General features: G+C 50.5%; 1 long non-coding RNA gene across 2 annotated transcripts; it reads right to left on the bottom strand.

Annotated features, from left to right (window-relative positions):
- Positions 1-19,944: 19,944 nt before the first annotated feature.
- LOC136304567 (uncharacterized) lies at positions 19,945-26,206 on the bottom strand. Of its 2 annotated transcripts, none has more exons than XR_010724663.1 (3): positions 26,136-26,206; positions 25,375-25,517; positions 19,945-20,371 (listed from the first exon to the last, which is right to left on the bottom strand). It is a non-coding gene; the product is annotated as an uncharacterized lncRNA (long non-coding RNA). The 2 variants fall into 2 exon arrangements; XR_010724662.1 differs by having other exon boundaries at positions 26,119-26,204.
- Between the last annotated feature and the right edge of the window lie 236 nt (positions 26,207-26,442).

The following is a 26,442-nucleotide window of genomic DNA, read 5'->3' as shown; positions in this document are numbered from 1 at the left end:
TGAGGGGCCGTGAGGAGCCTCAGCCCCGGCAGCAGCGGGGTCCCACCGTGTCCCCAGGGCAGGGCAGCCGTGAGGGGCCGCGAGTGCAGACGTGGCAGCAGAGCGGGCTTGGGGCATCTCCGGGAGGGGATGAGAGCCTTCCCCAGCTCCAAACCACACCAAACCCACCACTAACAGGATTTCCCATCTTTAGAATCCACTGGCAACTTGGAGTCGACTGAACCGTTTAATCCCAGTGGAAAATGCAAGGGAATTTTCCTAATGAGTTACATCCAGCCTTGGTTAATCGTGTCTAAGATTTAAAAATCTGACCAGTGAAAAGTAACACTAATAAATAATAAGAACAATAGCAAGAAATAAACTCCCAAATCCCAACACTCAGCACCACACCAAAATGACAAACCTCATTTTTCTTTACTAGCACAAGGTTCATGAAAACAAATCCTGTTAACTTTCTCCACCTCACATCTTCCCCACCAGACAAATGAGGCCATTTGCAGTGTTTAATACAAGTCACAATTGAGGGCTGGAGGGAAGAACGGGGAGACACTACGAATTTACATGTCAAACCCAGCGGTCCAGCTTCAAAGTGGAGAGAATAAAATGCAATGGGGGCAGAGGCTGGTCAGATGTTCCTCTAAAGGATGGCAAAATCACCTCCAAGTGAACAGGAGGGGAAAATCAATCCCTATAAACCACCCAGGGTGTTCAGGGACTCAGCTGTGAGGAGCTGGACATGGACAGAGGCATCTGGAACAGTTCTTTCCTCAGGCTGAGCTCTCCAGCCTGGCCCTGAAGTCAATCAAGTGCTTTCCCAGAGCATTCCATGGTTGCCAAGCACCCTTCAAGATGTGGCTCACAGGAGCAGAGAACCTTTCTCAAGGTTCTGAGCAGAAAAAGTGGCAAGAGATGCCCAATTCAGAGCTCTGTTTAAAAACCTGGAAAATAAAAATCAGTTGAACTCTGAAGCCCAGCGGTGGCTCCCAGAATCTCAGAGCCAAGGGAAAACGGGAAAGGCTTTTTACAAGAACCAACGCTGAAGAGCTCCAGATGAATGTGTGACATTTTGAGAGGCTTCCAATTTTCCACAGTTTTCCTTGAATTGTTGAAATTGATTTTGCCTTTGCCTCCTCTTGCACTAAAGGAGCCTCATTTCAGCAGCCAGGAAGGCAAAGCTCATTCCTGGCCCTGGCTGCTGCTGTCCGTGCAGCATTTCCATCCCTCCCGTGGCCTCTTCCCTCAGGGTCCCCAGCAGCAGCAGCTGCCGGAGCAGCACATGGAAGCTGCAGATGGAAGTGCTGCCCACCCCAGCCTGAAGCTGCACAAGGATCCTGCTGCCAGGAACCCCAATATTCCCTCCCAGCGGCCCTGCAAACAGTCACCAATTTTCAGAAGAGCAGTGTGGACAGCAGCTGCACCTGGCCGTTATCCTCTATGAAAGGAAGAAAAAAAGACCTCAGCATCGGCTGCTCGGGGCTCAGCTGGGCGTGAGCCTGCAAACCCACAGGGCACCAAGTGTTTGGTGGGCACACAGTGGCCGTGGCTGGGGGCACAGAGCCTTGCATGGTCAGAGAGTGGCAGGAGCACCGCAACCAGCAGCAGGGCGACAGGGCTGGGTCTCAGCATGTCCTTGTCCAAAACTGCAAACCTGAGTATCACGGCCGTCATCCTGACTGACTGTTCATCTGTGTCCCGCAGGAACTCCACAAAATGTTCAGGCAGGGGCCACACTTTTTTGGTCTGTGAAGAGCACAAGTCGTGAAACGCCGCCCTGGTGCCAACAGGGCCCAGAGGCCAAAGGCCTGTCCCGAGGTACTCGGGCAGCCGAACCAGGAGGCAGGAGAGCTGGGAGCAGCTGCCTGAGCTCTCGAAGCCCAGCCAAGCCCAAGCGACTGCATTCCCCAGCTCAGCTCCAGCCACTGCCCCCTTGTCACCATTGAGGGAGGGATCCTCAGTGAGCTCGAGAAGGGCCCTGAGCGCAAGGTTCCACCTTTCCCTGCACTCACTCCGCAGGTGCTTTGGGGGAGCGCCAGAGCAGCCGGCTGGCAGGAACATGGCAGCTCCCCAGGGGCTGCTTGTGGCCTCTGACACCCAATTCCTCAGGGCTTCCCACCAGCCCAGCCCCTCAGAGTCTCCCCCAGCCCGGCCAGCCTGCCCGGCAGCAGAGGCGCAGCCCCACAGCAGCTCCAGAGGAGCCCGACCAAGAGGCACCGCGGAGCCCTCAGCAATCCGGCCAGCAGCACACGGGCAGGAGGACACAGACGGCGGTTCCTGGCTGGCACAGGGCTTGTGGCCATCTCCAGGCTCCGGCCTCGCAGGGATGCCCACAGCTCCGGCCCCCGCCCACGCGCTCTCTCGGCCGTGCAAAGGCTTCCGCAGGACCACCGAGGGCCAAGGGGCTTCTGGCCATTTTCCCTGCAAGGCTGCACGCCTGGGCAGCTTGCTGAGCACAAAGCACCCTTTTCCCCCTCTTCCCCTGTGCACCCAGGGCAGCAAAAGAAAAATCCTGGGAGTCCGTGTATTGTAACACATATCCTATATTTATATACTGAAGAAAAAAAAGAAGAAAAGAAGAATCCTGTAGAAGAAGAAAATCCCCGCTGGCTCAGTTGGCCCCAGCAGACAGAGTGTCCCAGATCAGCTCTCCGTAGAGCTCCAGCAGCGCAGCCAGCCCAGGCCCGACAGTCGAGGCCGTGTCTTCCGTGCCCTGCGGAGCTGATCTCGCAGCTTCCGCAGGATGGAGTACGGAGCTCTCTGGACTGCCCGGAGGACCAAGGCTGTTTCAATGGCCAGGTTTCTGATGGCAGGGCTGCTGTCATCTGCCGTGTCTTCAAGGGCTGCAAGACAGAGGAACACGGGGCCATAGCCCTGATCAGCAGGGACCCGAGGAGAGCCCCCTGCCAGGGCCAGCCCAGCCCGCTCTTGCCATGGCCACGAGGGAGCAGGGACCAAGGGGATTGAAACATTAATTTTGAAGAATTACAGACTTTATACTGGATATTGCTGAAGTAAGACAGATAGACTTCCCTTTTGATAAGCAGAAGCCGGATTTAAGGAACTGATAAATCATGGGGCCTGTCAACTTATGTTTGTGTATTCTGACTAATCAATAGGCTTCAAGAAGCACAGTAAATTCATAATTGAAATACTCCTGGGAAAACGGGATTCAGTCGTCACGCAACACTAAAAGGTTAAAAAGTCAAAGCGAAGAAGACTCACTTACTTCATCATTTTGAGACCCCGCCCCATAAAAAAGACCACCGACCCATTTCAAAGAACAAACCACGCAAGCTTAATAGCTTTTGGCTAATTACCATAGGAAGCGGGGAATGGGAGGTACTGAAGTCATGAATATACATTTGTGTTTTGGGTATTCAATCCTTCTGTACATAAAAAGACCCTGTGATCTTCTGTGAGCGCGCGTGTGTTCGGGAGCTATCCCGCACGCTGTCTGGCGTCGTAATTAAACATACACTTTCTAACTCTAAACTGCTGGAGAGTCTTTTGTCCGTCATTGTTGGATATCGGCATTAGGGCGATATTCCTATTTTTTTAATAATTCAATAGAACACCCCAAATTGCCCAATTTGGACCCCAAATTTCCAAGAATTAGCTGTATAGAGCCAAAAATTCACAAAAATTTCCTTTATGGACCCCAGAACTCCACTATAGAGATGCCAAGACTCCCCCAGACCCCCTTACATCCCATGTAGAGAACCCCAGATCCCCTATAGGATCCCCCAGGCGCCCCCGGACCCTCTATCGAGCCCCTACATATCCCCTCAGACCCCCCTGGGGACCTCCAGACCCCCCCAGACCCCCCAAATCCCCCACAGGGACCCACAGACACCCCCAGACCTCTCCGGACCCGCTACAGGCTCCCGCTGACCCCTAGAGATCCCCTACAGACCCCCCAACCCACCAAAACGCCACAGAAACCCCCCAAATCCCCCACAGACACCCAGACCCCATTTAGGGACGCCCCGACCCCCTTTACGGACCCCGCTGGACCCTCTACAGAGCCCCCAGACCCAGATAGAGCCCCGAGACCCGCCCAGCCCCCTTTAGGGACGCCCAGACCGCCCTAAATCCCCTATGGACCCCCTTAAACCCCTTACAGACCACCCACTAAACCCCCTAAAGACACCCCCAGGTCCCCCCAGACCCCTATAGATCCCCTAGAGATCCCCTACAGATCCCCTATAGATCCCCTCTAGATCCCCCATTGCCCCACCGCAGGTCTCGGACACGCCGGAGCCGGCTCGGGGGACCGGGAACAAAGATGGCGGCGCCCGGGGGAAGCCACCTCTGGGTCATCTGCGCATGCGCTCGAGGGAACGCGCCAGCAGATGGGCGGGGTCCAAGGAAAAAGAGGCGTGGCCAATGAAAGGGCGGGGAACGAATGGAACGAGGCGGGGTCAGAGAAAGGGCGGGAACTGGGAGGGGAAAGGGGCGGGGTCCAGGAAACGGCGGGAATTCTGAGGGGGAATGGGCGGGGTCAAGGGAACGCGCGGTCCTAAAAGGGCCCGGTTTGGCTTAAAATCACCCAAAAGACCCTAAAATCTCCGGCACCGAGACCGAGACCGAGACCAGCACCAGAAACGGCACCAGCACCGAGACTGAGACCGACACCGGAACCGAGACCGGCACCGCTCCGGGACCCGCACTGTGGGACCGACACCGAAACCGGCACCAGAACTGGTACCGGAACCAAGACTGACACCGACACCGACACTGGGACCGGCGCCGGGAGCGCTTCGGAACCGGCACCGGCACCAGGACTGCTCCAGGACTGCGGCCAGAACCCAGACCGGGAGCGCTCCGGGATCGAGACCGAGACCGGCACCGGAACCAGCACCGAGACTGGCACCGCACCGGGACCAAGACTGGGATTGGCACTGGGAGCACTCCGGGACCAAAAACGGCACCGGCACCGCTCCGACACCGAGACTGAGACCAGGACTGAAAGTGGAACCGGCACTGGCACCGAGACTGGCACCGCTCCGGGATCGAGATCGGCACCGCGACCGGAATCAGCACCGGGAGCGCTCCGGGACCGAGACTGAGACCGAGGCCGAAACAGGGACCGGGATCGGACCCGGAATCGCTCCGGGATCGGCTCCAGGATCGATCCGGGACCGCCGCGTTCTTTCTGGGGAGTTTTGGCCGCGCCCCCGGGCGGGACTGGGAGGGACGGGGAGGTTGCCCTGGGCCGGGCGGGACCGCCTCGGTTCGCATCGTTCCGAGGCGGCCACCCCGGTCCAGATGATCCCAGTCTCTATGGTTCTGATCCAGATGGTCCAGCCTGTGAAATCCCAGTCCATGTGATCCCAGTCCATGTGATCAAGAACTCTCCAAGTTTGATTTACTATCAAACCACATCCCACCCACCCAGCCCCACACAATCCCGATCCCAACATCCGCCCACAAAAATATCCCCAAACCAACTGTTCCATTTAGAGTTGTAACCCGTTCATTCTTATCCCATCCCCACTCACGTGGACCACCATGATACCCTGAGGTTGCCAGGTTCAGGTGACGACTTCTGGGATGTGATTCTTGAGTACTGGTATATCTAACAGTGGCTTCAGACCACGGCCACTCAGCTGGCTCCTGGCCATGGGAGTGTGGCAGGATACAGAGAAGTATTAATAATGTTAACATGGTTATTTTGTTTTCATGTCACTTGAAGTGTCCCCTCGGAGTTCTCCTGCAATAGCAAAACACAGAAAAATCTGCCACCTAAGGGCAGAACATTAAAATGATGGAATTATCCAGCGGGTATTTATCCGATGTTCTTTTCCTAAGGCATCAGATGCTATCCACGCAACTTTATTCAGAGAAGTTTTCAACACAAGTGGTACTTCTCCCACCGTAGGGAGGTCTACCAAAACAGGGTGTCCCGGGTCATGAACTGGATTTTCGGGATCATTTGGTCCTCTTTGTGAGGAGATTAAGCTCAGAGGATTTGGGCAAAAAGCAGTAATTTTGGGGCACCCATTTACCCCCCATCTTTCATTTTCACTTTGCACCGCTTTATGCAACCGGCCATCCCAGCCTCCCTCTTGTGGTTTCAGAAGTCGTTTTAAAAGACCGTTAGTCCTTTCTACAATTCCGTTAGCTTGAGGGTAATAGGGAGTGTGAAAAGTCCATTTTATCCCTTCACCTTTTGCCCATTCCTGTACTACTTTAGCAGTAAAGTGTGACCCATTATCAGATTGAATTTCCTGTGGTTTTGGGAAAGTCCCGAACCATATCTGCAATGCTTTAACAGTGTTTTCCCCTGTAGCCCTTTTAAATGCCTCGGCTTGAACTGATCCAGATGTAATCTCAACCCCCACTAACACAAAATGTTTACCTCCTGATTGCTTAAAGGGACCCATGTAATCTACCTGCCATGCATCCCATAAGCCTTTACCTGTCCTCAAGTGTAGTGGGTCATCCTCTAAAGGATGTCTTTCTAGCCGTTTGCGACGCTGCTCACGGGCTGAAATGCAGGTGTTACACATTTCTCTGGTAACGGGCCAAGCCCGGGCATGAGCTTCCTTGTATAAATCTTTTGTACCTGTGTGTTGTCGTTTTACATGCAGCCATTCTAATAAGTGCTCCCAATCTTCAGTGATTTCATCCTTTTTCAGAGGACTTAATTTTGCTAATTCATCAGCTCTGTTATTCCATTCTCCTGCTGGATTATCATCTGTCTGGTGAGAGGCTACCCACCCTACAGCAAAATTCCCTTGACTTGCAATTTGTAAAATTTCTTGCCACTTTTCTTTCTGCCACACTGAAATTCTGTTAACTTCCCAATCATTCTGTTGCCAGAAAGGCAGCCATTCAGTGCAGCCCTTATATACAGCATAGGAGTCAGTGTAAATACAGACAAGAGAGGTGTTTTGTGCCTCCCTCTGGAAAACACTCCAAACAGCTCTAAGTTCCCCAATTTGGGCACTGCCTTCCCCTTCTGTAATGATCCGCTCTGCAGAAGAAGTGTGCAAAGCTACAGCTCTGTATTTCCACACTTTTCCTTCACGCTTAGCTGAGGCCTCAGTAAACCATGAATGTGCTGTTTGCTCAGGGGAGAAGGGAGGGGCTATTTTAAGAACTGAGGCAGGTTTGTCTTGGCTGCTATTCAGATTCTCTGTGTCTTGTATTGGTAAATTTTTCACAGCGCCTTCAGTAATTGAAAAGATGTTATTAGAATGCTCTATTTGTGCATACCATTTCCTTACTGAGGCTCGTTGTGCTACCCCTTCAGGAGGTGGAGTCCCTGTGATCACTATTTTAATGACTTTAAAGGGACCTCTCAACACAATTGGTTGTTTTCTTGTGATTTTTTCTACTTCTATGAGAGCTTGGGTAACAACAAATAAGCCTTTCTCCCAAGTTGTAAATCTTTTTTCAGCATCTTTAAAGCCAGGGGAGTAGAAGCTAACAGGTCTGATTGGGCCTTCAGGACCCCTTTGCCATATATGTACTGACAATCCTGAGGTAGCAAATCCCCATTCTACCTGAAAAGGATCTGCTGGGTGGATAGGGCCTAGGGCCTGATGAGCTGTGGCTTCAAAAATCAACAATTGTAATGCTTCTTCCTGAGAAGGGCTCCAGTCCCATTTTACTCCCTTTCTCAACAAATCATCAAGAGGTCTGGCAATAATTGAAAAATCTGGAATGTGTTTTCTCCAAAATACCAATAGTCCTAGAGCTTGTTGGAGTTCTTTTCTAGATTCGGGCATCTTGATTTGATCTAAAGAAGTTAGGGTGTCTGGTGGGATGCATGTCACACCTCCTTTCCACCACATGCCTCAAAATTTCACTTCTTGAGAAGGTTTTTGTATTTTTTCTGAGGGGGTCTGCAAACCAAGGCTTTCTAAGTGGGAAATTATTTTCTGTTGAACATCCTCCACTACTTCTCTTTCTTCCCCTCCCACTAAAATATCATCTATGGATTGGTAAACAGCTACAGTGTCAGGTTTAGATAGTTCTTCTAATTCTTGGGCTAAAGCATGGTGGGCTAAAGTGGGCGAGTGTCGGTACCCTTGGGGTAGACGTGTGAAGGTATATTGCTGTCCCTCCCATGTAAAGGCAAAACGGTCCATATCTTCTTGTTGTATGGGTATCATGAAAAACATGTCTTTAACATCTATTGTTGCCATAATAGAGTGAGCTTTTTCCTGAATTGATATTATTAATTCAGCTGTATTTGGGACCGCTGCTGTAAGAGGGTCTGTGTTGGCATTAAGCCGTCTGTAATCAACTGTCAGTCTCCACTTTCCATTGGGTTTTTTAACTGGCCAGATTGGTGAGTTAAAAGGGCTGTGAGTGTTAACAATTACTCCTTGATCTTTCAATTCCTGAATGACTGGCTTGATGCCATCTTTAGCACCAGAGGGTAAAGGATATTGTTTCACAGAAGTGATTTTGCTGAACGGTAGGGAAGGAGCTGTTTGTAGCAGCCTGATGTTAAGGCTGGGAGCTCCGAAAGACCAGAGAAAGCCTTCTGAGTCTTCCCATTGTCTCCCAGCAAGTATATCCATCCCTAACAAACTGTCAGGAATGTTTCCAATGGCCATTTGGACAGCTATTGGGTTGTCTTCTCCGGGCAGTGTGAGTTTTACTAGAGCGATACTCATAGACTCTGTAGTTCCTAGAGCATTTAAAACACAACATCGTTTTTTGCTGGGAACAAGCCCACACTTTTGGGCGTGTGTGATTTTCAATGCACTGATTTGGGCCCCTGTGTCCACAACAAAAGTTATTAATATTTGTTTGGGGCCAACTATTGCTGTAATCAATATGTCCCCTGTTCTCGGGTCCTTTGTGAGCTTCCTCAAAAACATCCAGTCTCCGTTTCTTCGCTCACTATCGAGAAACGGAGTTTCTAGTTTAAAGGAGGTTGGTGTGTTTCACTTCCCTGAAGCGGGGAGAGAGCTGTGTCTAATTGCTTAAAACCTGTGTTGGGGAATGTTGTGGCAGGCTGCCCAAGGCTTGTGGAAGAGGAGGTGCACTGGGTTGTTGGTTGGATGATTCCAACACAATAGGTTTGGGACAGGGCCAACTGGAAATTATTTTAGCCAATTTATCATAAGGCAATTTATCCATTACTTCTCGTGGAACTCCCCTTTTCAGCCCTAGCAACCACAGCTGCTGCCGGTTGGAAATTTGTTTTCCCTTTTCTCATTTTTCATTAGGAGAGGCAATGTGCCTGACTCCTCTGGGTTTTTCTGGTTTGTCCTCTGAGTACTTCACTGGTCCATATTTTCTACTGTAATTTACTAACTCCTCTGCTACCTCACTCCATGTCCAAAGTTTATGACTGCTGTTAGATTGTGTGCTAGGAGTTGTGAAAGGTGAGGAGTCAGTGGAACCAGTTTGATCTCTTGTATGGCCAAGAAATCTTTCAAGTCTGTCTACCGGAGTGATAGATGCTATTGTTTTTTGAAGAAGAATTGCTGTTGGTTTAAGAGACTCTGGCAGACCTCGAATTAAAGGGGTCATAATCTCAGGTTTGACAGGCTGTTGCATTGGCGACTCACAGCCAGAGATTAATTTTCTTTCCTGTATCATTTGCAAGCATGCAGCTTTGTGTATGTTTTCTAGGAGTTGGTCTGAGGTGCTGACTATTGCCAGAGGGTCGCCCGTCTCTAGGGGGTTTAACCCCCCTGCCCAGTGAGCTGCACGCTGTGTCAGGGACCATGGAGCATGTGTGTTTCCTGTCGTTAAGAAAACTCCATGTCCCCAGTAGCCACTTGCTTGTTCACTTAATTTAATTTGGTCGCCCCCTGTGAGGGAAACTCTGAAAACATACTCCGTCTCTGATTCACTAGGGAGGCGGGAGTATTCTGTCTTTAATTTAGCTAATTCAGTGGCTGTGTATGGTATTTCTTTGGTGGTTATGTGGGGATCACCATCTTCTTCATTTATATAATTATATTCTGTTTTGATGAGAGGTCTCAAGTTAGAGCAACAGTGTTCCCCACAATATTGCATGTGTACTAATTCTTTCTGAGGGTATATTTGTTTCATGTTGTATGTCTCCTTTCCTTCTATTTTTCTTTCTGTGGGTGAATCTGCAGATTTTAAGTTTTTACTTCGCCCTTCTGCAAGGGAAATCTGCAGCAAATAATTCTGATTTCTTTCCTGTTCTAATTGTTTTTGCAAAGCTTCTACCTAATTCTGCAGGGATTCTAAGACTGCTTTTTCTTCACTCACCCGTTCAAAACGGGTTTCTATGGCTGCTGAAAGACAGGCCCCCAAAACTGAGCAAAGAATGGTTTTATTTCTGCCCAGTTTGTATCTAGCCTCATGTTGCAAAGAATATATTCTATCTACAATGTTTTCAAAGTTGAACCAATTATTCTGTGCCCACCTTTCTCCATCTGGAGAAGGTCTAGCACCATGTTTCGCTAGCAAACCATAAAATGCATTCTTATCTTTTTCACTCATTTTGTGCAGGGACCAAAACCACTCTCAGGGAGGTACGCTTCAAGTTACACCAAAGGCACAGCTAAAACTGTGTTTCCCTTTGCTTCCCTGGAATGGGCGAGGAGACCAAAACTGCCTGGGAGGTTCATCTTAGTTCCAAAGAGTTGTCTCCTCAACGACACCAAGCAGCCCAAAACACACAAAAACTAACTACAGTCCCATCTTTTGCACAATGAGATCCTTTTGTGAAATCCTGATGACAGGGAGTGCTATACGCCTGGGTGTGTACAGTGTGCGGGAATTTTCCCTGGCCCCCCTTGCTTTCTAACAGCGCTCACCCAAGTGGCGTGCTAGGTGCGGCTGAGACGAGGGTCCTTCCCCTGTTACAAGCTATACAAAACCCGCAACCCCTCTGTCCATCAAGATCCTGACCGTGACGCCCATTTCATGTCACGATCCGCTCACACAAGCGGGGTTCGTGATGGTTCGTTTTAGGGATCTCAGAGCACAAAAGACACAGCGGGGGACAAACTCAGTTTACTCCATCACAAATGCACCTTTATTTAGTGCCAACAAATGCCATAGTGGGGAGAGAAATAAAAAATAGTAAGAAAGAGAGAGAAAGAGGGGAAGGGGATTATAGCTATGAACGTGGAGGGTCGAGTCTTTGACGCCTAACGATGCCTATAGACGCGATCTTCTCCCGTGGGGTGATCACAAAAGTGAGCGGGCGTCTCCAGAGGTTTTATAGGTTGGTCAAGGCGGGAAGCAAAGCAAGGGGCACAGAGCCAAAGCAGGAACCAGCTGTGTAAAGGCTGAGTGCTCAGGAACAAGCTGCAAACCGTACCTCCAGTACGGACAGCCCAGTTTGGACAGGCAGCCTTGGCTCAGTCCACTGTGACCAGTTCCATTGTTCTTGCACTCCGCTCTCATGGAGATGCATACCAGTCCTCCGAGACTTGGCAAGCGTTCCACCTCAGCCAGGCCAGGGGCTGCTTTCAGAGCCTGGGGTCTCAGTCCTCAATCATTGGAGACAGTCGTGAGGCATATCACATCCTTGGACAGACTCTGACAGCTTCCTGTCATGGGCAGAGTGGGAGCTCCAGGCAAAAGCTTCATTTCTTCACTGGAGAAACTCCTGCTGAGTCATGAGGTAGAGAAATGACACCCAACAGACACCATGGATCCTCAAACCCCTCCAGGATGCCTGACTTTTCAAATTCCATCTAAGAGAGGAGACTGGGAGTGGCTGGATCCAGTCCTAGTCCCAGACTTTGTCAAAGGTTTACGTGTAAAAGACTGGACAGGTGGAATTGACCTGCAATGCAATTTGTCCCCCAGGATTACCGATTCAATACCAGATATATTTCCATAAATACAGCTATGATTGATTCTGATCAGGATTAGACAGAAAGATTTATTTACACAACAGAGCAAATAGAAAAAAGAGAGTTATTTACTCCACAGTATAGGAGCTGTAACAATTATATAGAATATAGTGCTCTAGGAAGCAATTTTGAAGTAAACAGAGCCTTGTTGGACTTGTTTGAGCCCATTCCAGGCAGAGCCTCCTGCTCCATGAGGAACTGCCTTTCCTGTGCCATGACCAGGGCAGGTCCCGCTGCAGGAAAAGCCCCAGGCCAAGCCAACACAACGAAGGGCTCGGGCACAAGTGCAGAGTGCCGTGCTGGGAGCTGTGCCAGGGAGAGCCTGAGGCACCAAAGGCACCTTGGCAGCAGCAGCTGCTTCCAGGCCATGGCCAGAAGCCTCCCTTGGCAGCCCGGCCTGCTGGCCCCCACTGCACAGCTGCTGCTTCAGGGCTCATTTCTGCCTGGGCTCTGCCCCAGCCCGCAGAGTGACACCTCAGCCCTGACTCTGGCACAGCCGCTGTGCCTGAGCCCTGCAAAGCCTCAAGGTCACCTGTGCCTCCCTGGCTCTGGCAGCCCCTGGGGCAGGGGGGGAAAGGCCAGAGAAGGGGCTGGCTTTGGCTGCTGGATGTGGGCTCCAGCAGAGACAAGGAGGAGTCAAGGGAGTGGATGGAGTCCAGCCAGCAGCCCCTTCTCCCCATGCAATCCTGGAATGGTTGGGATGGGAAGAGCTCTGCAGTGCTCATCTCATCCAAACGCCTGCGATGAGCAGGGACATCTTTCACCGGATCAGGTTGTTCAGAGCCCTGTCCCAGCTGGACTTGAATGTTTCCAGGGAGGGGGCATTGACCAGCTCTCTGGGAAAGCCTGTCCTGGTGGATCACCAGCCTTATGCTCAAAAATTTCTTCCTTATCTCTCCGCATCTGAACCTCCCTTCCTTCAGTTTAAAACCAGCACCCTTTGTCCTATTGGGACAGGCCCTCCTAAAACCTTTGTCCACCATTGCATTCCCAATGAGCCAGGTTTCCGTGGCAGTTGCCGGGACAGGTGACCCAGGTGTGCTGTCCCAGTGAGGGCTGCCATGGAACCAGTGCCCAGCACTGCCCCTTTCTGCCTGGCTGAGCTGCCTTTGGCCCTGGCAGCGGCGTTTGCTGCTGGTTCCGCGGCGCCTGAGCAGCCGGCGCGGCACAGGGCAGGTGGCCGTGGCACAGCCCCCAGCAAGGGATCCCCTCTGGCTCTGGCCACTGACACCAGCCCTGGGCAAGGGGCCCAGGCACTGGGCTCAGGCCAGTGTCCGTGGCCACAGCCCCTTGCCATGGCCCCGGGCAGCTTGGGATGATGATCCAGCCTCCCTCCTGGCCCAGGCCTGGGCTGCAGCGCCCTTCCCCACAGCCTGTGTGCACAGAAGCACTTCCAGGGCTCTCTGCATTTCCCTTGCCCTCACTCTTGCCTCACTCACACACCTCCCAACAACCCACCTGGAGCTTTGACTTGCAAGGAGTTCAAAGCTTGTCTGTCCTTGAGGAGTTGCTCTAATTCTGCCTCCAGCCGACTTGAAATTTTTGTTTATCGTACATCTTCGTTGGTGTCTAAAACATTCCTTGCATGGTTCTGCCTTGGGGAAGGGGAACCTCCTTGGTGACACTTTGCGCTTGCCACAAATTGAGGAGATTGTTTGGAACTTAGGAGGTTTTGATTGCTAAGAAAGGAAGAAAACCTCTCTTTGTCTGAGTGAACCCAGTTCTCTGAGCAAAGCAGGTCCCAGGTGAGTGAGGAGAGGCAGGATGGGGTTAGGGAATGTGGAGCATGGTTGTCCAAAGTGGATCAGACCTCAAGGCACAGCTCCTCTGACCAGGCCAGACTTCCTTAGGAGAGACCCTGGATCAGTATCAGTCACTTGAATGCTGCAATGACCTCTGCTCTCAAGAGAAAAATACCCCCTTTGAAAAGAAGAGTGTTGATTCCTTCAACGCTCTTTGAACTATTTCTCCATAACTCTAGGAAAAAAGACTTCCTAAGGAACTGCACCAGGCCAGAAGGAAATCAAGGCACAGCCGTGGTTTGTCAGGACTTGCTTTCTCCTAATGAGCCCAGTGATGCATTTGGTGCTGAGCCCTGGAACCTCAGGGCCTGAGAAGCGATTGCACAAACCTTTCCAGGAGTCAGAGTCAGAGGAAAAACCCAAAGTGTCTGGAAGCATTAAAGGGTCACCCTGAGGTCCATCCCCAACACAGGTTCCTCATGGAGTCCTTGGAGGAGAGAATTGGAGGCCAGGATTGCACCAAAACCTCTCAGAGACTCAGTGAGGGAAGGAAAAACCCAAAGTACCTTAAACACCCTGAGTATCTCAAAGCATGAATGAGCCCCACTGAGTGTCAATGCACAGCTCTCAAGGGACTCCTTAAAGCAGATAACTGGGGCCATGATTGCACAAACCTCTCAGAGACTCAGTGGCAAAAAGAAGTGCTTAAATGTCCCCGATTACCTTGAAGCATGAATGAGCTCCACCGAGTGTTGTTACTGAGTAAAAATCTCAAGGGACTGATTAGAGCAAATAATTGGAGGCCACGAGTGCACAAACCTCTCAGACTCAGTGCCAAAAAAAAGTCCTTGAATAAACCTTGAGTAGCCGGAATTACTGATGAGCCCCACTGAGTGCTTTTACTGATTGAGAATCTCAAAGGACTTGTTAAAGTAGATAATTTGGGCAACAATGGCACAAACCTTTCACAAAGTCAGTTTTAAAAGGGAAGCATCAAGTACCTTTAAAAACCTGAAGTGCTTTGAAGCATTAATGAGTGCACTGAGTGTCATTACTGACAAAGCCTCTCAAGGGACTAATTAAAGCAGATAACTGGAGGCCGTGATTGCACAAACCTCTCTGAGACTCCAAGGCACAAGCAAAGCCCTAAGTCCTTTGAAAAGCCTGCGGTCCCTGGGAGCATTAAGGAGCCCCCAGGGCCATTCCTGACCAAGGCTCCCCAGGGACTCCTTCCAGCACATCCTTGAGGCCACTGGGATGGGAGGGGGATGCCGAGGGCAGGACAAGGGGCTGACAGTGCCCAGCCTTGCCGGGGCTGTGCCAGGAGGCCCCAGGGCCTCAGGACAAGGTGACTCCTCACGGCCCTTGGTGGCACAGAGGCTGCTGTGGCCCAGGGCACCAAGACTTGGCTTCTCTTTGTCCCCACGTGTCATCACTGCCTGCAGTTCTCTGCTCTGGCTGGGGCCTGGGGACACTTTCTCTGTCGTGTCCCTCAGCGGGACCCAGTAAAACTTCAAGAAACTTTGGAGCTGGATTCTGACTTTGAATTCTTGAGAGGTTTCTCCAGCTCCCTCTCAGGGACTGATGTTCAGGGCCTCAGCACAAGCCTGGAGAGGGTCACTCAAGTCCTTGTGCCGTGTCTGCGCTGCTGAGCTGGGCCGGGCTCCTGGCACAGAGGCAGCTCCTGGCAAGGGCAGCGCTGCAGAGAGACAGCTCTGCCCAGGAGCAGCTCCTGTGCCCAGCCCAGCAGGGCTGGGGCACTGCCTGCAGCCACCCCGGGCACAGCACACAGGCACAGAGGGCTTCAACTCAGCCTGGGCTGGCAGCACAGAGCAGAGCTCACTGAGGGCTCACTGGGGGACAAATCCTCGCAGCGTTAGGAAGAGTCACTCCCAGGCTGGGGGAAGAGAAGCTGCAGCTCCTGCAGGGATCTCCTGAAGCTGGCACATCCCACAGCTTTAAGGCCCTTCCAGGAGGACTCTCAGCGTGGCTGCAGAGCAGGCATGTGGCCCCAGGGCAGGGCTGGGTGTCCCTGCTGCAGCCCCCGAGGCACAGCACAGGGCAGCTCCCTGTTGCCGGGCTCTGCTGCAGGGCTGAGCAGCCGGGGCTGCAGCCAGGGGTGCCCAGGGCTGTCGAGCAGAGCAGGGTCCTGCAGCCCAGGGCGCTGCGCTGGGCCAGGGACCCTGCTGCCTGCCAGGGACAGCTCTCAGCTGGCCCGGGGAGCTGCTGCCAGCGCTGGGGAGAAGCTGTGGGGGGAAGGAGCCACCCTGAGCAGGGCAGGTGCTGCTGCTGAGAGGGGCTGTGTGGGGCAGGGCTGCTCCCAGCTCCAGACCAGCCTGGGCACAGCTCCGGAGGACACTTGCCAAAGGAAGCTAAGCCTGGTATTGCTGCAAAGACCAGGAGCTTTCCTGAGAGTGTTTTCAATTTCCTGCTTGGAGAAGGATGGGAAAGTTGGGGTGATGACAAAAACATTTTTGCTTTTTATGCATTTTTCATTTATTCGTAGCTCTGTTAACTACTATTATGTAGTTATAAAACTATTATCTTTAATCAACTCTATTCAACTACTATGACTCTATTCAACTACTTTTATATACTTGTATTACTATAATCTTTAATTAACTCTACAACATTTCCTACCCTTTATCTTAGATTTTAGAACAATAAGCTTCAAAATATATTCCTGAAATACTGCCCAGTCTTATTGTCAGGAAGTGGACCTACAAGACGAACATTTTGTTTTTAAACCAGAGTGTGAGCAGTCAGAAAAAAAAGTGGCACAAAGAAGTCCTTGGACCTACTCCAATGGGTTGACCCAGGGGTTTGTAGCTGTGGATACTGAATTTCCTATTCGATGTTTCTGTTAAATATCCTAATTAATCAACCTCTAATCAATTGTTGAAATCAGGGGCTGGGTGTTCCTCATTCCCACTGAGACACCTGGAAGTTTCCAAGAAAGGTCTGGTTTTTACTTCACTGTTGTAACGCTGTTGCAAGGGGTTTTTTTCTCTTCTGATTATAGGCAAAAGAGGATGAGTGAAGCAGAACAGGAATTGTAATCACAGAACCACAGAACATTATGAGTTGAAAGGGACACCTAGGATCATCAGAGTCATGTTTAATCATTTACAGAGACTCCTGGTTTGTAACTTTGGGTGGTCAGTCTCTCTGCTGGGAGCCTCCTAAAGGGCCTTCAGCCACTCCTCAGCCCTCAGCAGCAGCAGCAGCATCCCCTTTGCAGGGCCCAGCAGGGCTCTCCTGAGCTGCCCTTGCCCAGCTGCAGACAGACCCTGCCCCAGGCCGGGCCCTGCAGACAGGCAGGTTTCTGTAGGGCTGGGCCCAGGGCGCAGAGGGTGGGATGGGCTCTGTGAGCACTGGCAGGGACAAGGCTCCTCTCAGGAGGGAAATGTCCAGGCCCAGGGAGAGGCTCAGGGAAGGAGAGGGGGCTGAACAGAGCAGTGCTGGGGGCAGGAGGGCACTGTGGGTGTGTGGGAGGTGCTGTGCACAGCTGGGCACGGGAACACTGTCCTGAGTGCCTGGCTGTGTCTGCCCTGCCCTCCCAGGCACAGCCCCACAACATCTTCTCTTGGTTCTGCCCTCCCCTGGTTCTGTCACTGTCATCTGGTGCTCTCAGGGAGGCTCTGGCATTTGCAGCAGCTGAGCCAGGCACTGCCCTTGGGATTCTTGCCAGGCAGCTGTGTCCATGGGAATGGGGTGTCCGAGCTTCCCTGTGAGCTGTGTGGCTGTGGGCAAAGCAGTCCATGGGAAAGGGGAATGAGCTGAGCCCCCTCCCTGAGACCCCATCATGGGCACACCCGGGGATCTCCTTGCTGCGTCCTTCCAAGCTCTGAGCTGCCCTCCTGCCTGCAGATCTGTGCCAGAGCCTCTGGCAGTTCCCTGAATGTGCCACGGGGAAGTGCAGAGATGCCACAGCTGAGGAAATGCTGTTGGGTTTGCCAAGGGAGCTGTGAGTGTCCTTGGCAGAAGGGGGTGCTGAGGACCTTGCCCAGAGACCTTTGGAGAGGGCGAGACATTCAGGGATCCCTCTGCTCTGGGCAAGGTCTGGTGCAGCAGAAATGCTGGGGATTTCTGACCTCAGTATACCAGGAATGATGTGTGGGCAGGAAAATAATGCCTATAATTCCTTCCTGTTCTCCATGCCCTTTAGAAGTGGGAGTGAAGATGGCAACAAGCCTTTCTGCATTAGGAGTGATTCCACTGACAAATCCTGAATATCCAGGCTTGTCCCTCTGCCACATGGCCAAAAACCCAGGGCAGCGGGGCAGGGACGGCTCCTGGAGAGCCCCCATGCACAGGCCTGGCTGCTCCTGGCACACTCAGACAGCACAACTGGAGCTCAGGCAGGGACCTGGGTGAAGGTTTTCCCAGAGCAGGAACAAGGGTGGGTGAATCACAGTGGGACAGTCTACAGGGAATGACCCATGTTTGGCTCAAAGCAGCCTGTCCTGACTTGTCACTGTCCTTTATCCATGAACATGTCCCCATGTGCAGCCACAGCAAATGTCCAACAGCAGCTCCATCAGCCGCTTCCCTCCTGCTGGCATTGGCAGACACGCGGCAGCTGCAGCTCCTGCACTTCTGCCTCTTCCTGGGCATCTCCCTGGCTGCCCTCCTGGGCAACGGCCTCATCATCAGTGCCATAGCTTGCGGCCACCACCTGCACAGCCCCATGTTCTTCTTCCTGCTCAACCTGGCCCTCAGCGGCCTGCACCACTGTCCCCAAAGCCATGCACAATTCCCTCTGGGACACCAGGACCATCTCCTACACGGGAGGTGCTGCACGGCTCTTTTTCTTTCTGTTCTTCATGTCAGCAGAGTATTTGCTCCTGACCATCATGTGCTATGACCGCTATGTGTCCATCTGCAGACCCCTGCACTACGGGACCCTCCTGGGCAGCAGAGCTTGTGCCCACATGGCAGCAGCTGCCTGGGCCAGTGCCTTTCTCAATGCTCTCATGCACACGGCCAATACATTTTCCCTGCCCCTGTGCCATGGCAATGCGCTGGGCCAGTTCTTCCACGAGGTCCACCAGATCCTCAAGCTCTCCTAGTCCAACTACTGCTTCAGGGAGTTTGGGTTCATTGGTTTTTCCATCTCTTTAGGATTACGTTGTTTTGTGTTCATTGTTTTCTCCTATGTGCAGATCATCAGGGCTGTGCTGAGGATCCCCTCTGAGCAGGGACGGCACAAAGCCTTCTCCACCTGCCTCCCTGTTGGGGGTTGGGTTTGTTCCTTCTTTCTCTGGGGAATTTTCACCTGGCTGTGCTCTCCCTGTTCCTCAGCACTGCCATGTTTGCCTATCTGAAGCCCCCCCAATCTCCTCCCCATCCCCGGATCTGGCCCTGTCAGTTCTGTTCTCGCTGGTGCCTCCAGCCATGAACCCCCTCATCTGCAGCCTGAGGAAGCAGGAGCTCGAGGCTGCAGTATGGAAGACTGATGGCTGGATGGTTTCACAAACATTAAACTGCTGGCCAGTTTCTCAAAATCACTTGTCATAAAAGTCATTTTTGATACCTCTTGTTGCTTTACTTTGGAGGTTCTTTTCCTTTGTTTTACTTTTATAATATTGTCCACAAAGCAGTGTCACTGTTTGTGCCATTTCTCATTTTGTTTCTCTCCACCTTCCCTGTGGCCACAGACTGTGTCAATGAGGGGCTGCACTCCTGGTGGCTTTAAAGGAACACATGCTCCATGGTCCCTGACACAGTGTGCAGCTCACTGGGCAGGGGGGTTAAACCCCCTAGAGACGGGCGACCCTCTGGCAATAGTCGGCACCTCAGACCAACTCCTAGAAAACATACACAAAGCTGCATGCTTGCAAATGATACAGGAAAGAAAATTAATCTCTGGCTGTGAGTCACCAATGCAACAGCCTGTCAAACCTGAGATTATGACCCCCCTCATTCGAGGTTTGCCAGAGTCTCTTAAACCAACAGCAATTCTTCTTCCAAAAACAATAGCATCTATCTCTTCGGTAGATAGACTTGAAAGATTTCTTGGACACACAAGAGATCAAACTGGTTCCACTGACTCCACTGACTCCTCACCTTTCACAACTCCTAGCACACAATCTAACAGCAGTTATAAACTTTGGACATGGAGTGAGGTAGCAGAGGAGTTAATAAGTTACAGTAGAAAATATGGACCGGTGAAGTACTGTCTTGGTTTGGGAAGACAGGTATCTGCCAGGTAAAATTACAATCAGAGGCTCTTTGGAAAAGATTTGGGAAATAGGAATAGCAATTCTTTACTAGTATGTAATACAAAGCAAACAAACACAAAAAACCCCCTCACCAAACAACTACAGAATTAATAACAAACGAAAACAGTATGTAGTGTTTTGAAAGCAAAACAAATGAGAGGCTCCAAGTCAGAGATACAATTTAATAGAAAAAAAGGAAAGAAAGTAAAATAAAATAGATGCAATAATACAAAAGACCACTGAAAGAGTCAGAGGACAACCTGAGCGGAGTGATGGAAGCAGTCCAGATGAGGTGGTCTTCCTGAAGCAGTGATCCTGTAGAAAGGTCTGGTAGCTCGGGTCCTCTGGGAATCCAGTGGGTAAGCGCCCCTCTGGTGTTCAGAGTCTCAGCTTATATCCAGGCTGGAATGCTTGGTTTCTCCCTCTGGGCGGAGCATCTCACAATGGGATGGTGAGTCATGTGATAAGGCCTGATGGGCCCATTAACAGGAGGTAGTCCAGGAGGGGGTTATCTGTGAGCTGTGCAGCAAAGGTGTTGATGGGCCCATTAACAGAAGATAAGCCAGAGTGGAGGAGGCAGGGAGCACTGCCTCACCTGGTTTCAACAGTTCATGAAGATGGTGATAGAATATACTTCAACCCAGAACAAATTTTTAAAGCCCCAAAATCCCCTAAATTCACCCCAAAATTTCCACCCAATATCCCAAAAATTTACTCCAAAATTCCCCCCAAAATTTGAGATTTTTAAAGCCCAAAAATCCCCTAAATTCACCCCAAAATTTCCCCCCAAAATCCCTAAAAATGACCCCAAAATTTCCACTGAAAACGGAGATTTTTTAAGCCTCAAAATCCCCCAAATTCACCCCAAAATTCCCACCTAAAGTCCCTCAAAAAACCCCAAAATTCCCACTAAAAATTGGGATTTTTGGAGCCCCCAAATCCCCAAAAATGACCCCAAAATTCCCACTAAAAATTGGGATTTTTAGAGCCCAAAGAATCCCAAAAATTCACCCAAAAATTGGAATTTTTAAAGCCCCAAAATCCCCAAAATTCACCCCAAAATTTCCACCCAAAATCCCAAAAATTTACTCCAAAAATTCCCACTAAAAATTAGGATTTTTAATGCCCCAAAATCCCCAAAATCCACCCCAAAATTCCCACTAAAAATTGGGATTTTCAGAGCCCCAAAATCCCCCCAAAAATTCACCCCAAAATTCCCACCTAAAATCCCTCAAAAAACGCCAAAATTTCCACTAAAAATTGGGATTTTTAGAGCCCCAAAATCCCCAAAAATTCACCCAAAATGCCCCCAAAATGACCCCAAAAGTTCCCACTAAATATCGGGACTTCAGAGCCCCAAAATCCAAAAAAATTACCCCAAAATCCCGACTGAAAACTGAGATTTTTTAAGCCCCAAAATCCCTCAAATTCACCCCAAAATTCCCACCCAAATTTCCCACTAAAATTGAGATTTTTTAGAGCCCAAAAATCCCCAAAATTCACCCCAAAATTTCCTGCTGAAAGGGGGAATTTTTAAAGCCCCAAAATCCCCAAAATTCCCAACTAAAATTTCTCAAAAAACCCAAAATTCCCACTAAAAATTGAGATTTTTAGAGCCCCAAAAATCTCAAAAATTCACCCAAAATATGGAATTTTTAAAGTCCCAAAATCCCCTAATTTCACCCCAAAATTCCCACTAAAATTTGGAACTTTTAGAGCCCCAAAATCCCCCAAAATTCACTCAAAATGCCCCAAAAATGACCCCAAAAATTCCCATTAAAAATCGGGATTTCAGAGCCCCCAAAATCCAAAAAAATTACCCAAAAATTCGCCACAAAAATCAGGATTTCAGACCTCCAAAATCCCAAAAAATGACCCCAAAATTCTGATTGAAAAATGGGATTTTTGAAGCCCCAAAATTACCCAAATTCACCCCAAAATTCCCACCCAAAATCCCCGAAAATTCCCACTAAAATTGAGATTTTTGGAGCCCGCAAATCCCCAAAAATGACCCCAAAATTCCCACTAAAAATTGGGAAATCCCCAAAATTCACCCAAAAATTGGAATTTTTAGGAGCCCCAAAACCCCCAAAATTCACCCCAAAATTCCCACTAAAAATTTGGATTTTTAAAGCCCCAAAATCCCCCAAATTCACCCAAAATTCCGACTCAAAATTGGGATTTTTGATGCCCCAAAATCCCCAAAATTCTCCCCAAAAATCCCAAAAAACCCCAAACCCCCTCCCAGTACAAACCAGTACAAACCAGTAAAGAAAAACCCCAAACCAGTATAAACCAGTACAAATCAGTCACCCCAAATCCCTTCCCAGTTCATCCCACTTCATCCCAGTGACCCCTAAACCCCCTCCTCGTACAAACCAGTAAGGAAAACCCCCAAACCAGTACAAACCAGTATAACCCAGTACAAACCAGTACAAACCAGTATAAACCAGTAACTCCCAGGGTCCCCCAGCGCCAGGCCCTGGTGCTGAGGCACTCCCTGGAGGCCACCGAGCATCGAGAGATCCCAGTTCAAACCAGTACGGACAGGTGAGGGCACTGGGACGGGGACTGAGGGGCACTGGTTTATACTGGAAAGAACTGGGAGTGGGTTTGGGGTCACTGGTTTATACTGGGATGAACTGGGAGTGGGTTTGGGGTCACTGGTTTATACTGGGATGAACTGGGAGTGGGTTTGGGGTCACTGGTTTATACTGGGATGAACTGGGAGTGGGTTTGGGGTCACTGGTTTATACTGGGATGGACTGGGAGTGGGTTTGGGGTCACTGGTTTATACTGGGATGGACTGGGAGTGGGTTTGGGGTCACTGGTTCATACTGGGATGGACTGGGAGTGGGTTTGGGGTCACTGGTTTATACTGGGATGAACTGGGAGTGGGTCTGGGGTCACTGGTTTATACTGGGATGGACTGGGAGTGGGTTTGGGGGTTACTGGTTTATACTGGTTTAAACTGGTTTCGGGGTTTCTGGGCGTGGTGTAACCTTTGCCCCCCCAAAAGGTGAACTGACCACGCCCCTCATCAGGCCATGCCCCATTCCCTTATATGGAGTGACAACAAGGGCGGGGCAAACTGGGCGGGCCCTGGGGGTTACTGGGTTGTACTGGGAGGGAGTGCGAGGGGCCAACACGGCTCTGACCCCGCCCACTGCGCCGATATGCAAATTTATGTAAATGGGAGCACAAATAAATGCGAATGACGTCACTGACCACGGGGACTGGGAGTTACTGGTTTGTACTGGGAGGCACCTGGGCGTGGCTCTGACCCCGCCCACCTCACCGAGGCGCCAGCCTTATGTAAATTTATGCAAATGAGAGGCGAAATAAACGCGGGTGACGTCATTTGTACGCCGAGGAGCAAAGCGGCGCCGCGGGGCACGACGGGATACACCGAGGCCCCAAATGACCCCAAAATTGTCCCGAATTTCCCCCCCCAAAAATCCGCCCCAAATTTCCCCAAAAATCCCCAAAATTCCCCTCAAATTTCCCCAAAATCTAAAAAAATTCCCAAAATTTCCTCAAAAGTCCCAAATAATCCCCAAATTTTACCAAAATCCCCCCAAAAATTCCCAAAATTTCTTCAAAAATCCCTCAAAATTCTTCAAAATTCCCCAAATATCTCCCCCAAAATTGTCCCCAAATCCCCCCAAAATCGACCAAAATTCTCCTGAATTTCCCCCCAAAAACAGCCCACAAAAATTCCCAAAATTTCCTCAAAAATTCCCCAAATTTTACCAAAATCCAAAAAAATTTCCCAAAATTTTGTCAAAAATTCCCCAAAATTCTCAAAATTTTTTCAAAAATCCTCCAAATTCTCCCAAATTTAGCCAAAATCAAAAAAAATTCCCAAAATTTCCTCAAAAGTCCCAAATAGTCCCCCAAAATTCCCAAATTTCCCTCCCAAATCAACCAAAATTTCTCCCGATATGACCCAAAATGGTCCAAAAATTCCCAGGATTTCACCATTCCTTCTCCGAATTCCTCTGAATCCCCCGAATTTCCCCCTAAAATTCCCAAATTTTCCCAAAATTCCCCCAAATAACCCCAAAATTTCCGGAAAAAACCCCCCAAATTTCCCCCAAAAAGTCCCAATTTTTTTCCCAAATTCCTCCCAAAATCCCCCAAAATTTCCCCCCAATTTTTTCCAAATTACCTGAAATTTCCCCCAAATTCTCCCAAATTTCCCAAAATATTCCCCCAAATTTGCCCCAAAATGACCCCAAATCCTCAAAATTCTCCCAAAATTCCTTCAAAACTCCCCAAAATTCCCCCAAATTTTCCCAAAATCTGGCAAATTCTCTCCCCGCAGAGCGCCCACCGGTGGCCCTCGAGGTCGGAAAGTTTTGGGGGGAAAACCCCGAAATTTGGGGTGAAAATTTGAGAATTTGGGGGAAATTTGGGATTTTGGGGGTCGTTTTTAGGGGAATTCTGGGGGGAAAATGGAGGATTTGGGAAATCTGGGAGAATTTTGGGGAAATTTTGGGAGATTTGGGGTGAAAATTGGGAATTTGGGGATTTTGGGGGGAATTTTTAGGGGATTTTGTGGGAAAATCAGGAAAATTTTGGGATTTTTTGATGGTTTGGGGTCGTTTTTAGGGGGATTTTTGGGGAAATTTGGGGGAAAAACCCCAAAATTTGGGAAAATTGGAAAAAAATTGGGAACATTTGGGGGGATTTGAAAGATTTGGGACTTTTTGTGGAAAATTTTGGGGAATTTTGGGGGAATTTTTTGAGGATTCTGTGGGAAACGTGCGGAATATTAAAAAAAATTGGGAAAAATTGAGAAAAATGGGGGAAAATTGGGAAAAAATTGGGAAAAATGGGGGAAAATTGGGAAAAAATTGGGAAAAATTGGGAAAAATTGGGAAATTTTGGGAATTCTGGGGGAAAATTTTGGGAATTTTTTCGAGGAAAAAATTGGAATTTTTTGGGGGGGAAATTTGGAGTTTTTGGGAAATTTGGGGATTTTTGTGGGAATTTTGAGGGATCCCCCCTCTGCCCCATAGATCCCGAATCCCAAATCCCGCCCCACAGATCCCATCCCCGCCCCCCAGATGGCTCCTGCCCCACAGATTGTCCCGCCCCCGTCTCTGCCCCACAGGAGCCGCTGGAGCCGCCCCATAGGATCCGGCGCCCCCCGAGTGACCTCCTGAGCAACCCCTGCCACGGTGAGCCCCACGGCTGAGCCCTGACCCACGGATCTGTGACCCACGGCTGAGCCCTGACCCACAGAGCCCGGACCCACAGATCCCGGACCCACAGAGCCCTGACCCACGGCTGAGCCCTGACCCACAGAGCCCTGACCCACGGATCTGTGACCCACAGAGCCCTGACCCACAGTTCCCTGCCCCACAGATCCCTGCCCCACAGATCCCTGCCTTGCCAGGGGCCGGGGCTCAGGCCTTGGCCTTTTGGATTCATGGAACACATCCAGGTTTGCTCAGCACCAGAGACACCTTTGCCTTGTCTGTCTCCACCTGTCACCAGTGCCTGCAGTGATGGAACCTGGGGACACTTTCTCCATTGGGTCTCTCTGTGTGTCCCATTAAAACGGCAAAAAACTTCAGTGTTTTAATTTACCTTTGAGCTCTTGAGAAGTTTTTGGAACACTCTTTCAGGGACAGAGTTGAATGGAAACACCAAATCCACGGGAGGGTCGTTCAAGTCCTTGTGCTGTTTCTGTGCTGCTGAGCTGGGCCGGGCTCCTGGCACAGAGGCAGCTCCTGGCAACAAAGGAAACTTTTAGAAAGACATTTCTCCTGAGGAGAAATCCTCCTTCAGATGGGTCACCTGTATCATTTGAAATGTAGACTCAGAGTGAAAGTTTACAGTGGCATAACAACCTTTTCTGTTCCTTTCTCATTAATGGTTAACCCTCTCCTTTTTGTTTGTTTTGGTTAATTTTGCTTTTAACAGTAGAGAACATCATTCTTACATGGAATATTAGGTTTTGCACTTAGGCTAATTGATATCTACGCCTATAGAACCCATACCTATGGAATATTAAGTTTTAAATACAATACGTATGTTTCATAAGTAAATAAACACGTTGAAGTGAACAAGTGTCCCCCAGCCCCTCCAGGATCCCCAACTGTTCCCTCAGCGCCCATTCGCCCGCCCCCAAAGCGTCCCCGGATCCCTTGAACGCTCCGACCCCACAGATTCCCCTTAGAGCGACTTCAGGGAATTCATCTCCAATCATCCCCCCTGGCCTCGGAGCCCCTCGGAACACGGTTCTGCGCCTAAAAACTCCTGCCCCGCCCCGCGCCCTAGAGAGCTCGGTGACAGCTCCCCAAGCTCCCCGCAAGTGCTCCCGAGCCGTACACGTTCCCCCCGAGGACCTCAAACCCCGGCTCGGACACAAAAGTGTCCCCAAAGCGCCTTCCCGGAGCCCCAGACGCCCCGTTCGAGCCACTTCCGGGACTACAGCTCCCAGCATGCTCCGCGGCGCACTCGGAGCGCTACTCCAGCCGTGACTCCATCTCCCATCATGCCCCGCGCCCCGCCGACAGCCATTGGAGCTGCGCCTCCACCTCCCGTGATGCTCCGCGGCGCCGTTCAACCCTGTTCTACCCGCGCCTACAACTCCCATCATCCCCTGCGCCACAGAGAGTCCCCTCAGAGCCCCCCAGGTGCCCGCCCGGACCC

This window comes from Chamaea fasciata, unplaced genomic scaffold (assembly GCF_029207755.1).
Source record: "Chamaea fasciata isolate MVZ Bird 193981 ecotype frontalis unplaced genomic scaffold, bChaFas1.0.hap1 SCAF_123, whole genome shotgun sequence".
NCBI lineage: Eukaryota > Metazoa > Chordata > Aves > Passeriformes > Sylviidae > Chamaea > Chamaea fasciata.
Note: the sequence above shows the minus strand (reverse complement) of the source record. Positions and strands in the feature narration are given on the sequence as shown.